Here is a 17,744-nt window from a genome sequence, read left to right on the forward strand (position 1 = left end):
GGCCTGATGGAGAGTTTACCTGTGATCTCCCACACAGAGCCAAATCAAATCCACACCATTTGCTGGAAACACTTCAGATCTCTCCATCGTAACGTTTGCTGTATATGCTAGATATGAGCAGAAGTGTCCTAGAGTGGCGGGTCCATTCACTGACTACTGTGAAATCAAAGTTTACCTCCCATTGACCCACTAACAACATCTAGTGCTCTACTCCTCAGTGAAAGTAGGATGGCAAGAGGCCTTAATGTGGCAGGTATTAAATTTAACAGACTCTTGGAAAAATATCAAACCAGACATCTACTGTGAGTCACAGTCCCTATGCTTATGCTCACTGGAGTGACTTTGTTTCTTCATCTAGAGATGCTCAGGGGCTCTGGGTTATGTCATCCTGGCAATCCAGGGTTGTTGCTTCATCCTCAGTAGGATGGTCACTAGTGAGGAGACCATCATTTCCAAACCAAATGTTTCCTTTTGTTTCTGACTATTAGTTATGTATTTACTTTAAATTTTAATTCAAAATCCTAAGTTGAAAACCCAAGAGAAATATCCAAAGAAAAAGAATCAGTCATAAAAATAGAATAACAAGAATAACCTACTGGTTCTCTCATTCATTCATTCATTTATTCATTCATTCATTCACTCATTCACTGATCACCTTCCTTTTGTGTCTGCTGAAGCAGGTCTCCTACTAGGATTCGCATATCTTTACCACAGCAAGGACATCAGTCCTCAGACCTTAAACTTCTTCAACAGAAGGATCCCTGGGCTGTCTTAGGCCAGGACTTCTCAGAATTACTTTGAATGGGTCGATCTAGATAGCCTAAACATGAAATTAAAAGAGAAGATAGCATTTCAATATTATTTTATCCTAGTGAAACAAACAGCTTTTAGTAATCCCAGGAATTAGTCAGTGTCCATTAATTTGATATAACTCGATGGTTTCTTGGAGGATAAGGCCTAGGACTTGGGCAGCACCATATGAGATGATGTTCTGATGGGATGTTATGTTATTATCCAGAGTAGAGAGTTCTGGAGACTGAATAAAAAATTTATGTCATCAGAGCTCTGTTCTCATTGTGGAAAAACAGCATTTTAGATCTCACTAAAAAGTAAGGCATCTTTTGTGGTTCCCCATGCTCTTTGATTGATTTTTGCTTTAATGAATGAGCAGACCACTCAGAATTTCCTCACCAATGTGGTGTCCTTATACTCCCAGCACATGTGAACAGCCCTCAAGGGTCAGTGCAGCTGGAAGAGATGCCCATACCTTCTCAAATATAGCATGGCTTACAGAACCAACATCCTCTCTTTGGAGGAGTAAAAGCACACGCCTTGCAGGTATTCGGCCATTAGACAACAACCAATATCAGCTGGTCATAAACAAATGGGAAGCAGCCCTAGAAGAAAAAGGTTTTCCCCTTTTCTTTTGTTACTGTCATTATGAATGTTCTCAGATGTGTCTGGCATTTGGATAAGAATAAGTAGCATCTACATTGTTTACTTGTGACAATTCTCTTGTCTTGCTTCAACTATTATTTCAACCTTCTTTCTAATTTACTTTGAAAAGTACATGATAATGGAGTTAATTTTGCTTTGGTCTGGGGCCTTCTCTGATGACTGAATACTATAATTTTCTCAAATTATACCAACTGTGATATGTTTTTCTTCATTAAACTTATATAGGTATTGCATGTCACAAAGGGAGGGGCTATAATTTTACTGTTCACTGAATGTCAAATCAAAAACGTATATGAGAAAGTTAAGGTTCCTATCCCAGCTAATTATGCCCTTGAGATTTCTGAAAGTGTGTTAATGAGCAGAAACATTCTGAAGACCAAATGCCTGAACATTTTAAGAGAAGAATGAGAAATCTAGAAAAGGAAAACAAAACCCACGGAGGAGAACAGGGGCAAATAAACAAGTGTGATCTAGTCATAATGCCCCTACATTTCCCTTGAAAAGTTGTCCATCTTCAGAGATGAAAAACATTCTGCTAAACAGTATCATTTTTTTTTTGTGTGTGTGTGTGTCTATGTGTGTGTGTTCAGCCCAGAATTTATGTGCGTAGAGATTTCCTGCAAAATACATACCCAGTAGAGTCATTGGAATTTGGTGTTTGGCACCTGAAAGAAAAATGAATGAGCCAGGAGGTTCTCTTCTTACTCTTTTATTGTAAATCTCTCCCTCCCTTCCATCACTCATACCTCTCTCCTTCCTTCTTTCCTTTATTTATTTTTGAGGTACTGAGGATTGAACCTAGGGCATCACATATACCAGGGAAATGCTTGAACACTGAGTCACATCCCTGCTCCTGATTCACTCTTTCCTTGAAATCCATTATTCTAAGGAAGATCATCAGCTATGGTATCACAAATCTTGAGTTGTCTCTGTCTTCAAACGTAGGGGAAATGATTTGCAAGTTAGGGGAAATGATTCCTACCTCCCATGATCCTTTCAGATCTTATTCTTCTCATTATACTTTGTGTTGTGTGTTATATATGATACATATTATTAATATGAATAGGTTGATTCACAGCAATATTCTACATATATTCTAAAGTGTTCTGCAGCACTGTGGTTTTGCCTCCCCATGTAGATTGCTGGAGTACAGTCAGAATTTCCCAGTAGTCCACCGCTATTTTGATTCTACCAAGGAAGTTTTGTGGACTGTTTCTTCTATGTGTTGGATACTTCAGTAGTTCATCAAAGGACAATCTTTATTCTGCATAAGAATAGCTATTGTGAGGTATAATTTAATAATCTAATTTGGGGGAGAAAAAAATGTAGGAAAGAGTATGTCATAAGAATCCTGAAGATGTTAGGGAAAGTTGGAGCTCCGTTGTCATGGTGATAGGATTTTGTTCCAAGGAGCCAGGTGGTCCCATATGGCACAGGACCACTCTAGATGAATGCCTTATTTTTAAAATGGCAAAAAATCCTCATCTTCCGTCTTCCATTCATTTTATCATGCAAGCCCCCCAAAGCATTACTCAAAAATTTGTAGATGTCTGTTTGGCTGTAGTTCTCAATTATGCAGAATTATAACATGCAGCTTCATTCTGAGAATAAACATGGCCAAGGAGGTACATGATGTAAGCCTGCATTTACTATTTTTGGAGCATCATTTTTTTTAAGAGCTCTGAAAACTAAAAGAAAAAGGAGGATAAAAAATAGTGTTCCATGGGTTTGAACTGGTTTAGAGGAACGTGGGGGAAAGGCTGGCAGACATTTTAGATATGTATGGTTTGATGTCCCACTAAAAGAAATTATTTGCCGATTTTTTGTGCATTGTGAATTGCTTGGGAAGAATAGCTTAGCATTCTTAGAGTCTCTCTGTTTAGTGATAGTCCAGTGATAGTGATAGCCTGTGATAGTCCAATCTGTAGATATTTTAGCATAAACCACATACTACACCATTATCTCACTCTGATCTGTATGACCATCTCTAACCCTTCCATTTTACTCTTAAATTTAGTATTTTAATTATATATTTTATGTGCGGATGCTTTGGATGTGTGTATGTCTGTGTACCATGTCCATGTCTGCTGCCTATGGAAGCCAGAAGAAAGTATGGGATCCCTGGTACTGGACTTTCAGATGTTTGTGAGCTACCACATGGGAGCTGGGATTTGAATGCAGATCATCTGGAAGAGTAGACACTGCTTTTATCTCCTGAGACTTCTCCCTAGCTCCTACTTAACTTTAATTTTTTTCTTTTATTTTGAGATTGCAATATAATTACATCCTTTTGCACTTATGTCTGTTTTAATGCATGCTAACTTTTTGATTATTACTCAATCTGAACATTCATCTTAACCTATTAAAACTTATCTTTTTATGTTTTTGAGAATTTAGTGCATATATAGAATGTATTTTGATCATATTCACCCCTTCCAATTCTCCCCCAGATCCCTGAAACTGTGTCTCCCTTCCAACTTCCTGTTGGCTTAAACAACAACAACAAAAAAGCCAGAGTCCAATTAGATATGCTTACCATGAAGTTTTTTTCTTGTCTTTTAAACATTTATTTAAAACATGTTTTTGTTGAAAATATTTTTCATGCAATATATTCTGAATAAGATTTCTTCTCCCCCACTTCCTCCCAGATTCTGCCTGCCTCTCCACCCAACCAGTTCCACACACCCTTTCCCTCTCTCTCTCATTAGAAGACAAACAAAAAGGCAAACAAAACAAATAAACCAGAATAACAAACAAATGAAAAACACATGCTCATAAACAGAACACATTTAAAACACAGAATGAGAAATCGTGATATACAAGCAAAAGACCAGTATGACAAAAAATGCTAACAATATGAGGCAAAAACTTGTCTGAAAATCATGTTTTTGTACCAGTTTGGAGGCATTTGTGTGTGTGTGTGTGTGTGTGTGTGTGTGTGTGTGTGTGTGTGTGTGTGTGTGTGTTTGTAACTACTGACACTTAAACTTGCCTTTCTTTGGCTGGGAGGAGCCTATGTAAGTTTTCAATAAAAACATGTTCTTTCTAAGAGTACTCTAAAACTGATTAAAATTTGAGATTCTACAAGTTGTTGACATTTCCTAATTTTGGTTACTGTTTACTACTAAGTTATTTTTTGCTGTGGTTAGAATTATTAGAATAGGTATTTTATGTTTTTGCTTAAGTACACGTCCTCATACATGGCACTAGTATTTATTTCTTGTATGAGAAAGTCTCCCACTCCCTGTTACTGTAGTTTTAGGAACTCCCTCTTCCATCCACACTGAGCTGCTTCCCTGTCATTTCTGTTGTTGTTATTGTCTTCTCCCTCCTCAGTGTCTCCTTCATATCCTACTTCCTCTCTCTATATGATATGTCCATTCTAAGGCTTTCCTCTCCCTTCACATTGGCACTGGGTAAACAGCTTCTTGGTATCTGAAATATGACTAGTGCTCTGTGCTGAACTTGTATTTGTATACACAGGGTCTGATGAAATTTAATAGCATTTGTTCAATTTTTTTTTTTTATTTTTCAAAAATTGTGGCTCCTAGGGAAAAAAAAACCCTAAAAGAATCTTATGTGTTCTTCGTCAGTTATGTCTTCTGCTTCCCTTTTCTCAGCAGGAGGAACCTGCCATGCTTCAGTGCCCTTGTACTCTAGTCCCTGCACATACCATTTCATTCCCAGTTGTTGCTCGTGCGCATGTCTAAGTGATTTTCAATGCCAGTCAACTTGACATCATAATTACATTGAGGAACAGATGTATGTGGACTGGATATGTAACCTAGTGATAGGGCCCTTGCCTAGAGTGTATGAAACCATAGATTTAAGTTTTGATACCACATACACAAAGATAAAGGACAATTTGTGTCCCCTTCCTTCAGATTTCTGTGGTTTTAGTCACCTTCTGCTGACTCATTTGAAAAAATGCTATGTGGAAAAAAAAATTCAAGAAATACATAATGAGTGGTTGTTTTCCCTCTGTCTTGGGTAGTATGGTGTTGTTTGTATAGTTGGGTTCTATTTTACCTGAAATATGTACAGTTCCTTTTCTAGCATACCCGCACTGTATTCACCACCTGTCAATCACTTCGTGGGTGTCACTTGCCGCATCAGCATTTGTAGTATCAAAGTCTTTGTGTTCAAGTAGCCCATGTTTTGTTTGGCTACAAGGTGCAAGATTGGTGATGCTGACATTCGAAATGATAATGTACTTCTTCAAGGGTAAAGATGAAAGTTCATATAGATATTTTGAGAGAGAGATCATACAAAACTTTCGTTATAGCATATTGTTATGATGGTTCACTTAGTAGTTTTTGTTTTTTTTTTTTGGTTTTTCGAGACAGGGTTTCTCTGTGTAGCTTTGCGCCTTTCCTGGAACTCACTTGGTAGTCCAGGCTGGCCTCGAACTCACAGAGATCCGCCTGGCTCTGCCTCCCGAGTGCTGGGATTAAAGGCGTGCACCACCACCACCCGGCCAACTTAGTAGTGTTTTTGTATAATTTATAAGTCAAACTATCATAGATACACATGTACAGAAGAGAATATATATGTAGCTGGAGTTATCTCCATTCCCGCCCGGGCTGGCAGCCACTCAGACTCAAATAAACACACAGAGGCTTATATTACTTATAAGCTGTATGGCCATGGCAGGCTTCTTGCTATCTGTTCTTATATTTTAAATTAACCCATTTCTATTAATCTATAAGTTGCCGTGTGGCTTGTGGCTTACCGGTATCTTACATCATCGTGCTTCTCCTCCTGGAGGCTGGCAGTGTCTCTTCACTCAGCCTTGAGTAGCTACAGGAGCCGGGTGGACACAGTAATACACACACACACACACACACACATATTCTTACACACACACACACACACACACACACTCTCTCTCTCTCTCTCTCTCTAGGTCTTGGCATGTATCCCTTGTAGATAAGAGAGCATCCCTATGCATTCTTTTCATCCTCACTGCATGCATCCTGGCTTGGACTTTCATAATCTTTTGCCAGCACTACAGCCATGTGTTTTCCTACTTCCACCTCCCTCAAGTGTATTCTTTGTGGCTGATGGTCATATGGGACAGGAAAGATAGTTTATCTCATACAAACCAGAAGCTTATTTGGAGATCGTTCCAGAAGTTGAAAACTGCACAATCCCAGTGTAAAGCAAATGTTGTAGTAACGCCTATAAGAGATTGTTTTTATCACATCCATCCTTTATTCCCAGCCCTGTACTGCCCCATTATAAGCTAGGCAGTTTTCTTAAATGCCATGACCAGTAAAGTATCTGTAATTTCTGAGGATTTAGGTGAAGTCATATGGTCTCACTTTTTTTATTTACTCTTTGACTTGCTTCTAGTCCTAAGCAGCTGCTTAGGTGTATGAACACCATTGCCCTAAAATTTTCACTTTGATAGTCTTTGATGTTTGTTTAAGTAACAAGTTTAGATTATTGGCATGTAGCATAGAAAAAGTGAATTTGCTTAAGCAACTCAGAGTACATTGGGAATGAATATATCTATATGTATATTTAATTATGATGATCAGGTCCTCATATTAATATTTACCAAGGCAAGTGCTAGGGAGAGTGAACATTAATCACAAAATAGTAGAAGGTTCTTGGTGAGAAAAATTAAAGAAGAAATTAACTAAATGTCTTCTTTTAATTCTTAATTTTGCTACATTAACATTTCCCTTTTTTCAGCAATAGTTGAATGTATCAATTCCCTCAAGAACCTTTTTCTCTTTAATGTCTTTACCTTTTATTAAATAAAATTACTCCCTACCATCTCATTATTCAAACATCTTTGAGGTTGGTATAGTAGAGGTGTAATGCTATATTCACTTTATTGAGAAAAAGAGGGTTGCTTGTTTAGTTTTTTTTCCACTGTGGTAAAGCTCAGTATCAGGCTGGGAAATTGGTCAGTGAAGAAAGAGCAGGCAGCAAGTGTTTGGATGAGAGGTCACATTTCTAGCACCCATGTAAAAGGTGCATCAGCTTGTCTATATCATTTCAGTGCTAGGTGGGCAGAAATGGATCCTAGGAGTAAGTTAGCTTGCCTGATTAGGCATATTAATGTGCTCTAGGTGCAGCTGAGAGATCCTGCCTCAGTGTAAAAGGTGGAAAGTGACCAAGGAATGCACTTACGTTGGATGCATTCACACACATGTGTATGTGTACCCACCTATTGGCAATCGCAACACACACACTCATACACACACCACACACATATACATAAAAATCTAAAAGTCAGTCTAACATTACATTTTTAAAAGATGAAGTCATCTTCAGGTGTAAAAGTAAGTGATCTGGGCTTCATGTCAGGAGTGTAGTGATACATGAATAAAGGTGTGTTCTGTCATTCAGTGGCATAAAAGATGCCTGTTCTCCATTGCTGTCCCTCCACTTGGCTATAATCCATTTCAATTTAAAATTTACATCAGAGAGGCATTCAATTATTTAGATTTCAATACACTGTAATAAGTGTTCTTGTTAAAGTTCTCTGTTCTGTAGCCTTCAACTTTACTTCTGATGCTGAACCAGGCTCGTCATCGGGGGATGATTGCATTAATAATACATTGCTATCCAAAATTAAAGTTTGCGGTAGAGAACATGCTGATAGGTTTCATTGATTTCCATTTGGAAATGGGTGCAGGCAATCAGAAAGCAGGGTGCAACCTGACTAGCAATGATCTTCTGTGAGAATATTGAACCAGACCAGGTACGATTCATGGCTGCGATCTGAGTTGGAAAAATGTTAACCGTATTGAAGTTGGGGCAATTAAAGCCTTTTGGAAGAGCTCTGAATGCTTCATTAAGCTTTTCTGATGGTGGTTTTGTGTGATAGGAGTTCTAAATTCTGTCTTAGGAACTTTATTGGCTCTTCTATTTTCCTTGAAGCTAGCTGTACATGAGATTGACTTATCATTTTAGTTTCTTGACGACTTCAAAAATGAGGTTAACAACACAGTTCGCACTATTCAGTGTTCCACCCCACAGTATTCTTTAAAGTTAAGTTTGATTCAGTTTAAGTTTTTGTAAGGCTATTATGCCACGGAGGAGAATTCCACAATTAAGTGTATAGTGTTTAATTTCATCTTCCAAATTTGAATAATAAATAAAATTTACTGAAGTGGTTTTAAAGCTATGTGTGGTGGCATATGTCCATAATTCCAGTGCTGAGATGGAATCAGAAGATTATTAGTTTGGGTACAGCCTGAACTACACGTTATCACTTTGTGTCATAACATAACGTAACGTAACATAACATAACATAACATAACATAACATAACATAACATAACATCATAACATAACATAACATCATAACATAACATAACATCATAACATAACATAACATAACATAACATAACAACATAACAAACATAACATAACATAACATAACATAACATAACATAACATAACATAACATAACATAACATAACATGTGTCTTTAGAGTCTCCTGAAATAGAAATCAAACCCAGTTTTCTTTTAGTGCTAGTTTGTCATAGCTGCCGTTCAACAGATGCCCACTGTGTTTAATTTGCTGTTTCTTATGGACTTGAACAGAATTAATTCAAATGGTCATTGTCTGTGAGCAGTTGACATATAGAGATTTGAGTCACAGCATCTAAAAGATTTTTGTCTTCAATGTCCAGTGGCTGATACAAAGCATAGACCTGTGGTGATACTTTATTTGTGCTGAAATGTGGTGTTGTATGTTAATAAAGTTTGCTTGGAGTTCAGAGGAAATAGCAAGCCATTTTAAGTAAACACAAAAGTCAGGCAGTACGTGCCCTTAATCCGATCACTTGATAGGCAGGGTCTCTGTGTGTTCAAGGTCACACTAGGGAACAGAGCCAAGCGTGGTGACACATGCCTTTAATCCCAGTACCAACCATGGAGACCTGGAGGTCTGTACAGACAGGAAGTGAAGTAGCTGGGCTAAGAGCCAATGAGAGGGCAGAACAGCAAGGCAATAAAAGTGCATGTAGACAGGAAGTCATGGCATTTTTGGAAGCTACAGAGCTGGTGAGGTAGGTGGCTCTCACTATTTCCCTGATCTCTAAGGCTTTCACCCCTATATTTGGCTCCATGTTCTTTATTTAATAAGACCTCTTAGAAATTCATGTACATAGCCCATTAAGGTTGGAGCCTATGTGTGCTACACCAGGAAACTTACATGACAGACGGCTGTCCGTATATGGATATGTCCTCAAATTTGTAACATATATTTTCCTTCCAGGAGGTCTTGGCTTTAATCCTTGTGTTACCTACTTTGAAGCTTTGTTTCTCACTTATGAAAGGGCTAATATTAATGCCTACCCCTATAATTGTGAGGTCCAAACTAAAGCACTTTATCATTTGAAGCTATTCCTGGCACATGGTTAGTACTTTACCCTGTATGAAGTTATTTGTTTATTTTTGGGGAGGATAAATGCAACTTTATTTGACACAAAAGAGTATAGTAATAATCATGCAAGTTAAAGAACTCTAGCAATATTGGAAGTTATGATTATTATTGTTACTGTGAATCTCAATACCAATATTAAAGAAGATGGTCATCAGAGCAGACTGTGGATGTATATTGAGAACAAGGTGACAATTAATCATAAGTGGAATTAGAAAATGGAAATGGGATGGATACTTCATTGCAAAGAATCTTACTTGTTCCTTAACAAAGAAGATGGCAGCTTTTCACGGATCCTTACTCTTGACTAATGTCCTTTTGAAGCTTGAAGCTATCATGGTTAGAACGTTGATGTTGTTCTCCTGTTGATTGTATGTGTTGATAACTAAAGAGAGTGGAGCCCATTTCTCTCTCTCTCTCTCTCTCTCTCTCTCTCTCTCTCTCTCTCTCTCTCTCTCTCTCTCTCTCACACACACACACACACACACACACACACACACACACACACGCACAGTCCTATATCACTTGGTTAATCAGACAGTAATGTTCATTAAAAGTTCTGAGATATTACTTCTTTTTTATTAGTTTTAATAGAATCCAAGAAATGTTAAGACAAAACTGATTTTGTTATGAACATCTAAAGTAGTAAAGTGAGCTTACAAATGCTCGTCACAAGCTTCATTGCTAGATTTTAGAAAGCAATTGAACTCGGTGAGTTATTACTACATACACTAGAGAAACACTGTGGTTTCTATTGCTTTAGATACCTAAAGATATTTTCTTAATTTTGCATTACCACAGTGGACTAAATGAAATCAAGGATAATACTTCAATAAGCCATACCCGACATTAGAAAAGGTATTTATTTCATTGTATCACTGTTTGCATGTTTATTTCTAATTTTAACTTTGAGAGAGATTTATTGATTGATTTCTATTGCCTTGGATGGGATGATTGCCCTTTACCATGATTCAGCTGAGATGGCTTTATATATCTTTGTTTTCTATTGTTAGCAAACTTATTTTTGTGATTTCACTGGTGTTCACAGTATTATCTAAAAAATCATATCTCAAGTTTGTTTACTTTCCAAATAATTCAATTAAAATAGAAAGTAAATTGCCAGAAGCTGACTTTCTGTTGAGCTAATCATCTCTATAAAGAGACAGATGCTGAGAATTCACTGTGTGAATCTCCCACTCTCCACCTTCCACCCTTTTTCACACCATTGATCTTCAGTTAATGTCTTAGCATCTGGAAGCAGCTGCTGCAAAGGACCATGTCTGGGTCCCTGGTCCTACCTCAGCTGGAGTCTGTGTTGATGTCCATGGCCCATGATGCTACTGAAGGCCACATGGATGCCCAGGGTCTGGGCCACCACCTGGGGTTATGTTAGAATCAGGGACCAAGCTACCATTGGGCCCATGCTGATATGAGTGGCATGTGCTGCCACCTGGGGCCCAAGCTGTTAGTCAGGATGATGTCTGGGTCTGTGGTGGTCCTGCTGCATCTGAGGTCTGATGTCTGTGCTGATGTCTGTTTCCATGTTACTACACGGGCCAAAGCAAACCATGCTTGTTGAAATCCAGGGGCTGTTCTGAGCGAGCCCCACCCTTCACTGGCCTGGGAGAGCTGCCCCCCTCCTCATTCCTGCCCCTAAGCTTCAGCACAGGTTGGGAGAGCTGTCTCCCCCCTTCACCTGAGGGGGATGGTCCCAGCAGCTGGACTGACAAGTTCAGCTACTACCCAAGCGTACATCCAGGGCTTTGAGTTGGCACACTCCAATATCTACCCCATCTATGATCTGCCAGAGCTCGTAAAGGGCTTGTTCATAGGGAAGCACAGCATCAGGAGCTCCGTGACTCCAGCAACAGCAAGATATCCAAGAGGAGTTTCGGTGAGGATCCAGTATTGATGATGTGCCAGAGGCCTCGAACCTGACCAGCAACACATTACACAATGAGCATTTGCAAGTAAAGCTGTTTGGACAAAAGGGTGGTCTGCATGAGGCTCTGCAACTCCCAGTGCCACTGAGCATAATGAAGAGGTGATGGAGAGGTGGGAAAGATGGAGGAGCAAAGTGTTCTTTGTTTGTTTTGCTTTTTAAAAAAATATTTTTATTTGTATTTTTGTATTTTTAATTTACTTTTATTTCTTTTTAAATTTTCCTTGGGGGGCACTACAGTGGTGAAGGGTAGATACAGAGGGACTGGGAAATGACTGGGATTGGGGCACATGATGTGAAATTCCCAAAGAATCAATAAAAAATAATGTTAAAAAAGAATACATCATGAGAAATGTTTGCATCTGCTTGTCTAGGGGAAGAGAAGTGCATGAGAACCTACATTGTGTATCAATTTACTACTCGTTTTCAATAAACACTGTTTGAAGAAAAATCCATGATTATGCATTTGGACATTCACTTATTCATCCAACAGACTATTTATTACCAGTATATCCAGGTATTGTATGAGTAAAATTCTGTCTATGGAGGATGGATGCCAAAGAGCTTGGCTAGAAGTGATTTGAGGGACCTGTGAGATGACTCAGTGGGTAACTAATTCTTCCTACCGAGCCTGATGTCTTGAGTACAGTCCCTGAGACTGCATGATAGAAGGAGAGATAATGCCATAAGAAAACAAAACTACTTAAGTTCAACCTGTGCAAATGCACATGCTCTCTCTCACATACAATCATAAAGGATGAAGAAATCACTGTGACATTACTTTTCTAGACTTCATTTGCATATAGCATAATAAATGTCTTAAATACATTTTTTTACATATAAAAACAGGAAAAGAGAATACCGAATGTATGTATACAGGAACAAGTTATACAGTGCTCTGAGACTTTCTGTGTATGGCTAAGAAATTGACATAAATGATACAAAATTCTCTTATTGATTTTCTAAACTGGAAGTAATTTATTCCGCATTTCTGTTTTCTGTCATGTCAATGCGTCCAGTGTTTTGGTTACTTCTTGAGTATGAATATTTATCTCCAGGTAACTGCTGAGCACATACACAGAGTCCTACATAGAAACAGCACTTCCACATGAAAATAGTGGAAATAAGGTTATGTGAAGCACTGTAGCTAGCTGTATTGACTGCTGGGCCACACAGTCAGAAACAAAACCAAGTGCTGTCATTTGCTAGGTCTTACCATAACACCCAACAAAGTCAAGGTTAATCTATGACCTAGAAATTGCAAGAATGTACATTTATGTCTTGAAGAGATGATGGACTTTATTTTGTTATCTGGCACTCATTTCTTAGACCAAGGTGCAAAACCTAACAAACAGATATTCTTAGTGTTACATGCCAGCTTTGAAATGTTATCAAGATGGTAGAAAAGTCATTATGAAAAGAATCACTTTTTGTGACTGATACAGGCTATTCATAAATATATAAATTGAACCTGCTTTAGTCCCCAATTTTAACATATCACAAACAAAACACTGGAGAAATATTTAACTACTTGGATCAGGAATAAATAAAACTAGTTTATATGATTCTGAGTTTTAGGCAGTTAATAAAAAAGTTTCCTGCTTTGAAATTTCCTCAGAATTCTTTTCTTCTAATTCTCAAGGAACTGAATTTCTTATGTATGTACATATCCTTTGCTTACAGAAATTTTAAAACAAATTTTCCTTGTACCTGAGCTTGACATCTGAAAACATTGCAGTCATTGCTTATAGTTATCAAAAATGTTGAACCAAATACGTGTCTTTTGTTTGTTTGTTTTAATTCTTAGGGCACCATCTCAGATTTTCACATTTCACATGCATTTCACATGTTACTTTGGAAGCATGTAGATGGGGGTCTTGTCTTGTGTCCTGTGGCTGGTGATGTTTAAGGTGGAAAACTTGGAGAACATTTTATCTGAAGTTTTTCAGACATGTTTATAAGCTGTAGTTATGCCCTCTTTCCTATAATTAAATAGTTTGGTGCGTTCCTCTTTTACTCCTATTTTATTTATGTTTGAGTATTTCGTCAAAGTATATGCTGTGAGTTTCTTCATGGCAGAGAGTCCTGGAATTCAGGATTTTCACCTTTACTGAGGCCAGTGTGCTATTGGACGTTACAATTTTCCCTTAAAAGCAAAATAAGCAAGAAAATGAAACAACGCTAAGACCAACAAGCTAGAGCCTGAAGTGCCTTGAAGGCAGGGGTGTTCTAGCTCTTAATGTTGGACAGCAGTGATAGAAAGTGCTGGGAAACAAGGCCAGAAGCAGGAAACTGTGGAAGACAGGAAGGTGACTGAATGATTTGTGCAAAATATCCCCTGGAAGCCCATATGTTGGGAAATAGATTCTCAGTTTGTGACATGATTTTGCAAGCTTCTGGTAACTTTAGGGTGTGAGACTTGGATGGAGGAAGTGTAGGTCACATGGGAAGCTCTTTTCCCTCCAGTTCCAATATTCTACCAGGTAGGTAGCTGCTGCTACATATTTCTACAGCCAGGATGTTCTTCCTGACTGTAGACCCAGAAATGATGGACCCAACCAGAGTAGGGCTATAGTCAATCCTTTCTTCTACGTATATCTGTCACTCAGATATTTTTGTCAGTGACAAGAAAAGTCTTCATAATAAAGTGATAGAGAGATAAAGGGCATTGTTCATGGTAGTAATAAAGGAGGAAGGAGGGCAGAGAATGGTTGCCATCTTTTTGTTCCCACATCAGAATACATCTTGAGTACAGTGTGGGATTTTTTTTCTCCAGGGGAATGATTGTCATATTCTACTGAAAGATTAGATACATGGTGAATAATTTAATATTTAAAAATATATTTTAAGTGTCACATAATAATTATATATGTTTATGGAGAAGAGTGTGTATTTCAATGCACACATACAACATGTAGTAATTAATCAGGTTATTTGCATATCTACTTGTTGGATCACTACTTAGAAATATTCAATCAAATTTTGTCAACTGTAATTATGTTACTGTTTTATAGAACACTAATTCTTTTTTGTTTTTGAGATTATAACGACATTTTCCCGTCCCTTTCTTTCCTCTAAACCTCCCTTCAAATCCATGGCCTCTTTTTTTCACATCCATATCCACTTTCCTGAATATAACCTGATCAATACGTACAATGTTACTTTCGTGTATTTTTTTGCAGAGCTGACCGTTTGGCCGTGGACAGCCAATTAGCGTGCTCCTCACGTGGGAAGACCGCCTCTTCCGCTCCCAGCTTTGCTTTGCTTCCTGTAGCTCTTTGTGTAGGGCTGAGGCCTCGTGGGCTTTTCCCAGTCCATCTTTGTCGTGTCCACTGGTTCCGTCCTTGTTCAGCACGTGTTTGGACAGTCATATTGACGAGTTATTTTTCATATTCTACTACACTGTTGTACCCATTAAACTCTGCCTTTCCTTTCTCAGATGCTTTTCAGGCTTAGGTGTTCTTCATCTTGATGTATAATATCTCAGCCAGCATCTTCCAACTGAAATATATTACAGTCCACGCAGAGAAGTTTAAATTCTTTTTTAAAAATTTATTCTTTTCTCCTATGTTATATCTCAAGCACAGTTTCTCCTCCTTTCCCTCCTTCTATCCTTCATCCCCTTCTCTGTCTTCCCTCTCCCCCAGATCCACTCCTCCTCTGTTTCCCTTCAGAAAAGGAAACCAAACATGGCATATCAAGATACAATAAGACTAGACACAAACCCTCATAGTAAGCCTGGATGAGGCAACCCAGTAGGAGGAAAAGGGTCTCAAAAGCAGGCAAAAGAGTCAGAGATAGCCCCTGCTCCCACTGTTAGGAATCCCACAAGAAGACCAAGCTACATAACCATAACATATTCAGAGAACTTAGGTCAGATCCATGCATACAAATTTAAATTTTATAGTAGGTACATCCAAAAAATAAAAAAATTACCTTTACTCATAAAATTTTACATTTTATGCAATATGTCTATGTATTATTAGATGGAAACTTAGTTTAGATACTTTATAATGTTTAGTACTAGGGTTAGCAATGTAATGAATGGACATCACATACCTCAATTTAGAATATTAACATTTGAAAATTCTTAGTAACTCCATATTGTTGCTAGAGACTGTATGGGAGAGTCAGGTATGTTTTTTTTAAAGAGAAATTTGTACTTACATTTTAAAAAATGGAATCAAATAGAGTTTCCAAACATTTTATTATTTTTATTTATATTTATACTTTATTTATTTTGTTATTTTGTATTTATATATTTATTATTTTTATTTATAATAGTATATTTACATATATAATGTTAGAAGTCCCTCATTTTAATTGAAAAGGCCTTTTGACTTTCTGTTGCTGTGATGAAATGAGATAAACAACTTGGTAGGAGAAAATTTCATTTTTACTGACAATTGTAGAGTCTTCAGCCCTTGGTTAGATGGCTTCCTTGCTTTTGGGACTATGGTGAATCAGAACATCCTGGCATTAGCTGTGGACGTCAGGGAGACAAGTGGAGGGAAGGGAAAAATTGAGTTTCCCTGTTTTTATCTATAGCAGTGATTCTCAATCTGTGGGTCACAACCCCTTGTGGGTTGAGTGACCCATTCATAGGGATCACATATTGGATATCCTGCGTTTCATATATTTACATTACAGTTCGTAACAGTAGCCAAATTATGAAGTAGCAATGAAAATAATCTTATGGTTTGGGGTCACCACAGCATGAGGAACTGTATTAAAGGGTCACAGTGTTAGGAAGGTTGAGGGTCACTGATCTGGAGCCTACCCCTAACTGACCTAACTTCCTCCAGAAAGGCTCTACTTCCTGATGTTTCTCCATTTACCAAGTCCTAGATTACAGACACCGTCTTTAACTCATGGGGCTTTCTAGCACCTTGAGAGCATAACTTCTCAGAATAGACCAGGCACTGTTAAAGTCACCTTGAGGTCTTTTATTTCAGTCATGAATATCTTTTTTAGCTTTTCTTTCTTCCTTTTTTCTTTCTTCCTTCCTTTTTTCCTTCCTTCCTTTCTTCCTTCCTTCCTTCCTCCCTCCCTCCCTCCCTCCCTCCCTCCCTCCCTCTCTCTCTCTCTCTCTCTCTCTCTCTCTCTCTCTCTCTCTCTCATGTGTCTATGTGTATGTGTATAGACATGTGCATAGAACAGCCCATTTGTGGTGGTCAAAGGACATGTGGAGTACATTTTAGCTCTCCACCATGCAGGCTCACGGAGTCAACTCAGCTTATAGGACATTGAGCTGCAAACAACCTTACTCACCAAGTCATCTTGCTGATTAGAAGTGATGGGCATTTAAAACCCCTAGGAGAGGTGTCAGAAATCACAGGCAAAGTACTGTTTGTGTGGCCTATATGACGGACCCATGAAGAGTTCCCCTATGCCTTCTGTCACCAAAATGAAGTCTTCTGTCTCATTTTTACAGCTGTCTTGAGTATTTCTCTCACAAATTGTAGATGAAAACCTTTTTATTCATTAGTTTGTATGTGTGAGGACGGTGGCAGCACACATGACTTGGTGAACATGTGGAGGTCAGAGAACAACTTTAGGGAGCCGGTTCTCTCCATCATAGACTTCAGGGGTTGAGCTCAGGTTGTCAGGATTCTTCTGTTATACCAGCTCATTGGCCCAGTGATTTCAAACATTTGCCCCCTTTATTTCTCAATTTAAATTAAAGTATAATAAAGTTAGCGAAGTAAAAAATTAGAACTGTAATTATATTTGGTCAGAAACCCTCCTATGATGACTTATATCCATGCTAAAGCAGATTCATAATAGAAAATCTAAGTAACACACATTTAACCATAAAACTGCAATAGTGTATTTGTTATAAAATACGACAGTTAATTAATTCTTGAGGTGTTTACACAACTCACCCATGAATCATTAACCTAAGTGGTTTAATTGTGCTATAGTTTTGTTAAAGAC

Source organism: Peromyscus eremicus, chromosome 18 (genome assembly GCF_949786415.1).
Source record: "Peromyscus eremicus chromosome 18, PerEre_H2_v1, whole genome shotgun sequence".
Classification (NCBI taxonomy): Eukaryota; Metazoa; Chordata; class Mammalia; order Rodentia; family Cricetidae; genus Peromyscus; species Peromyscus eremicus.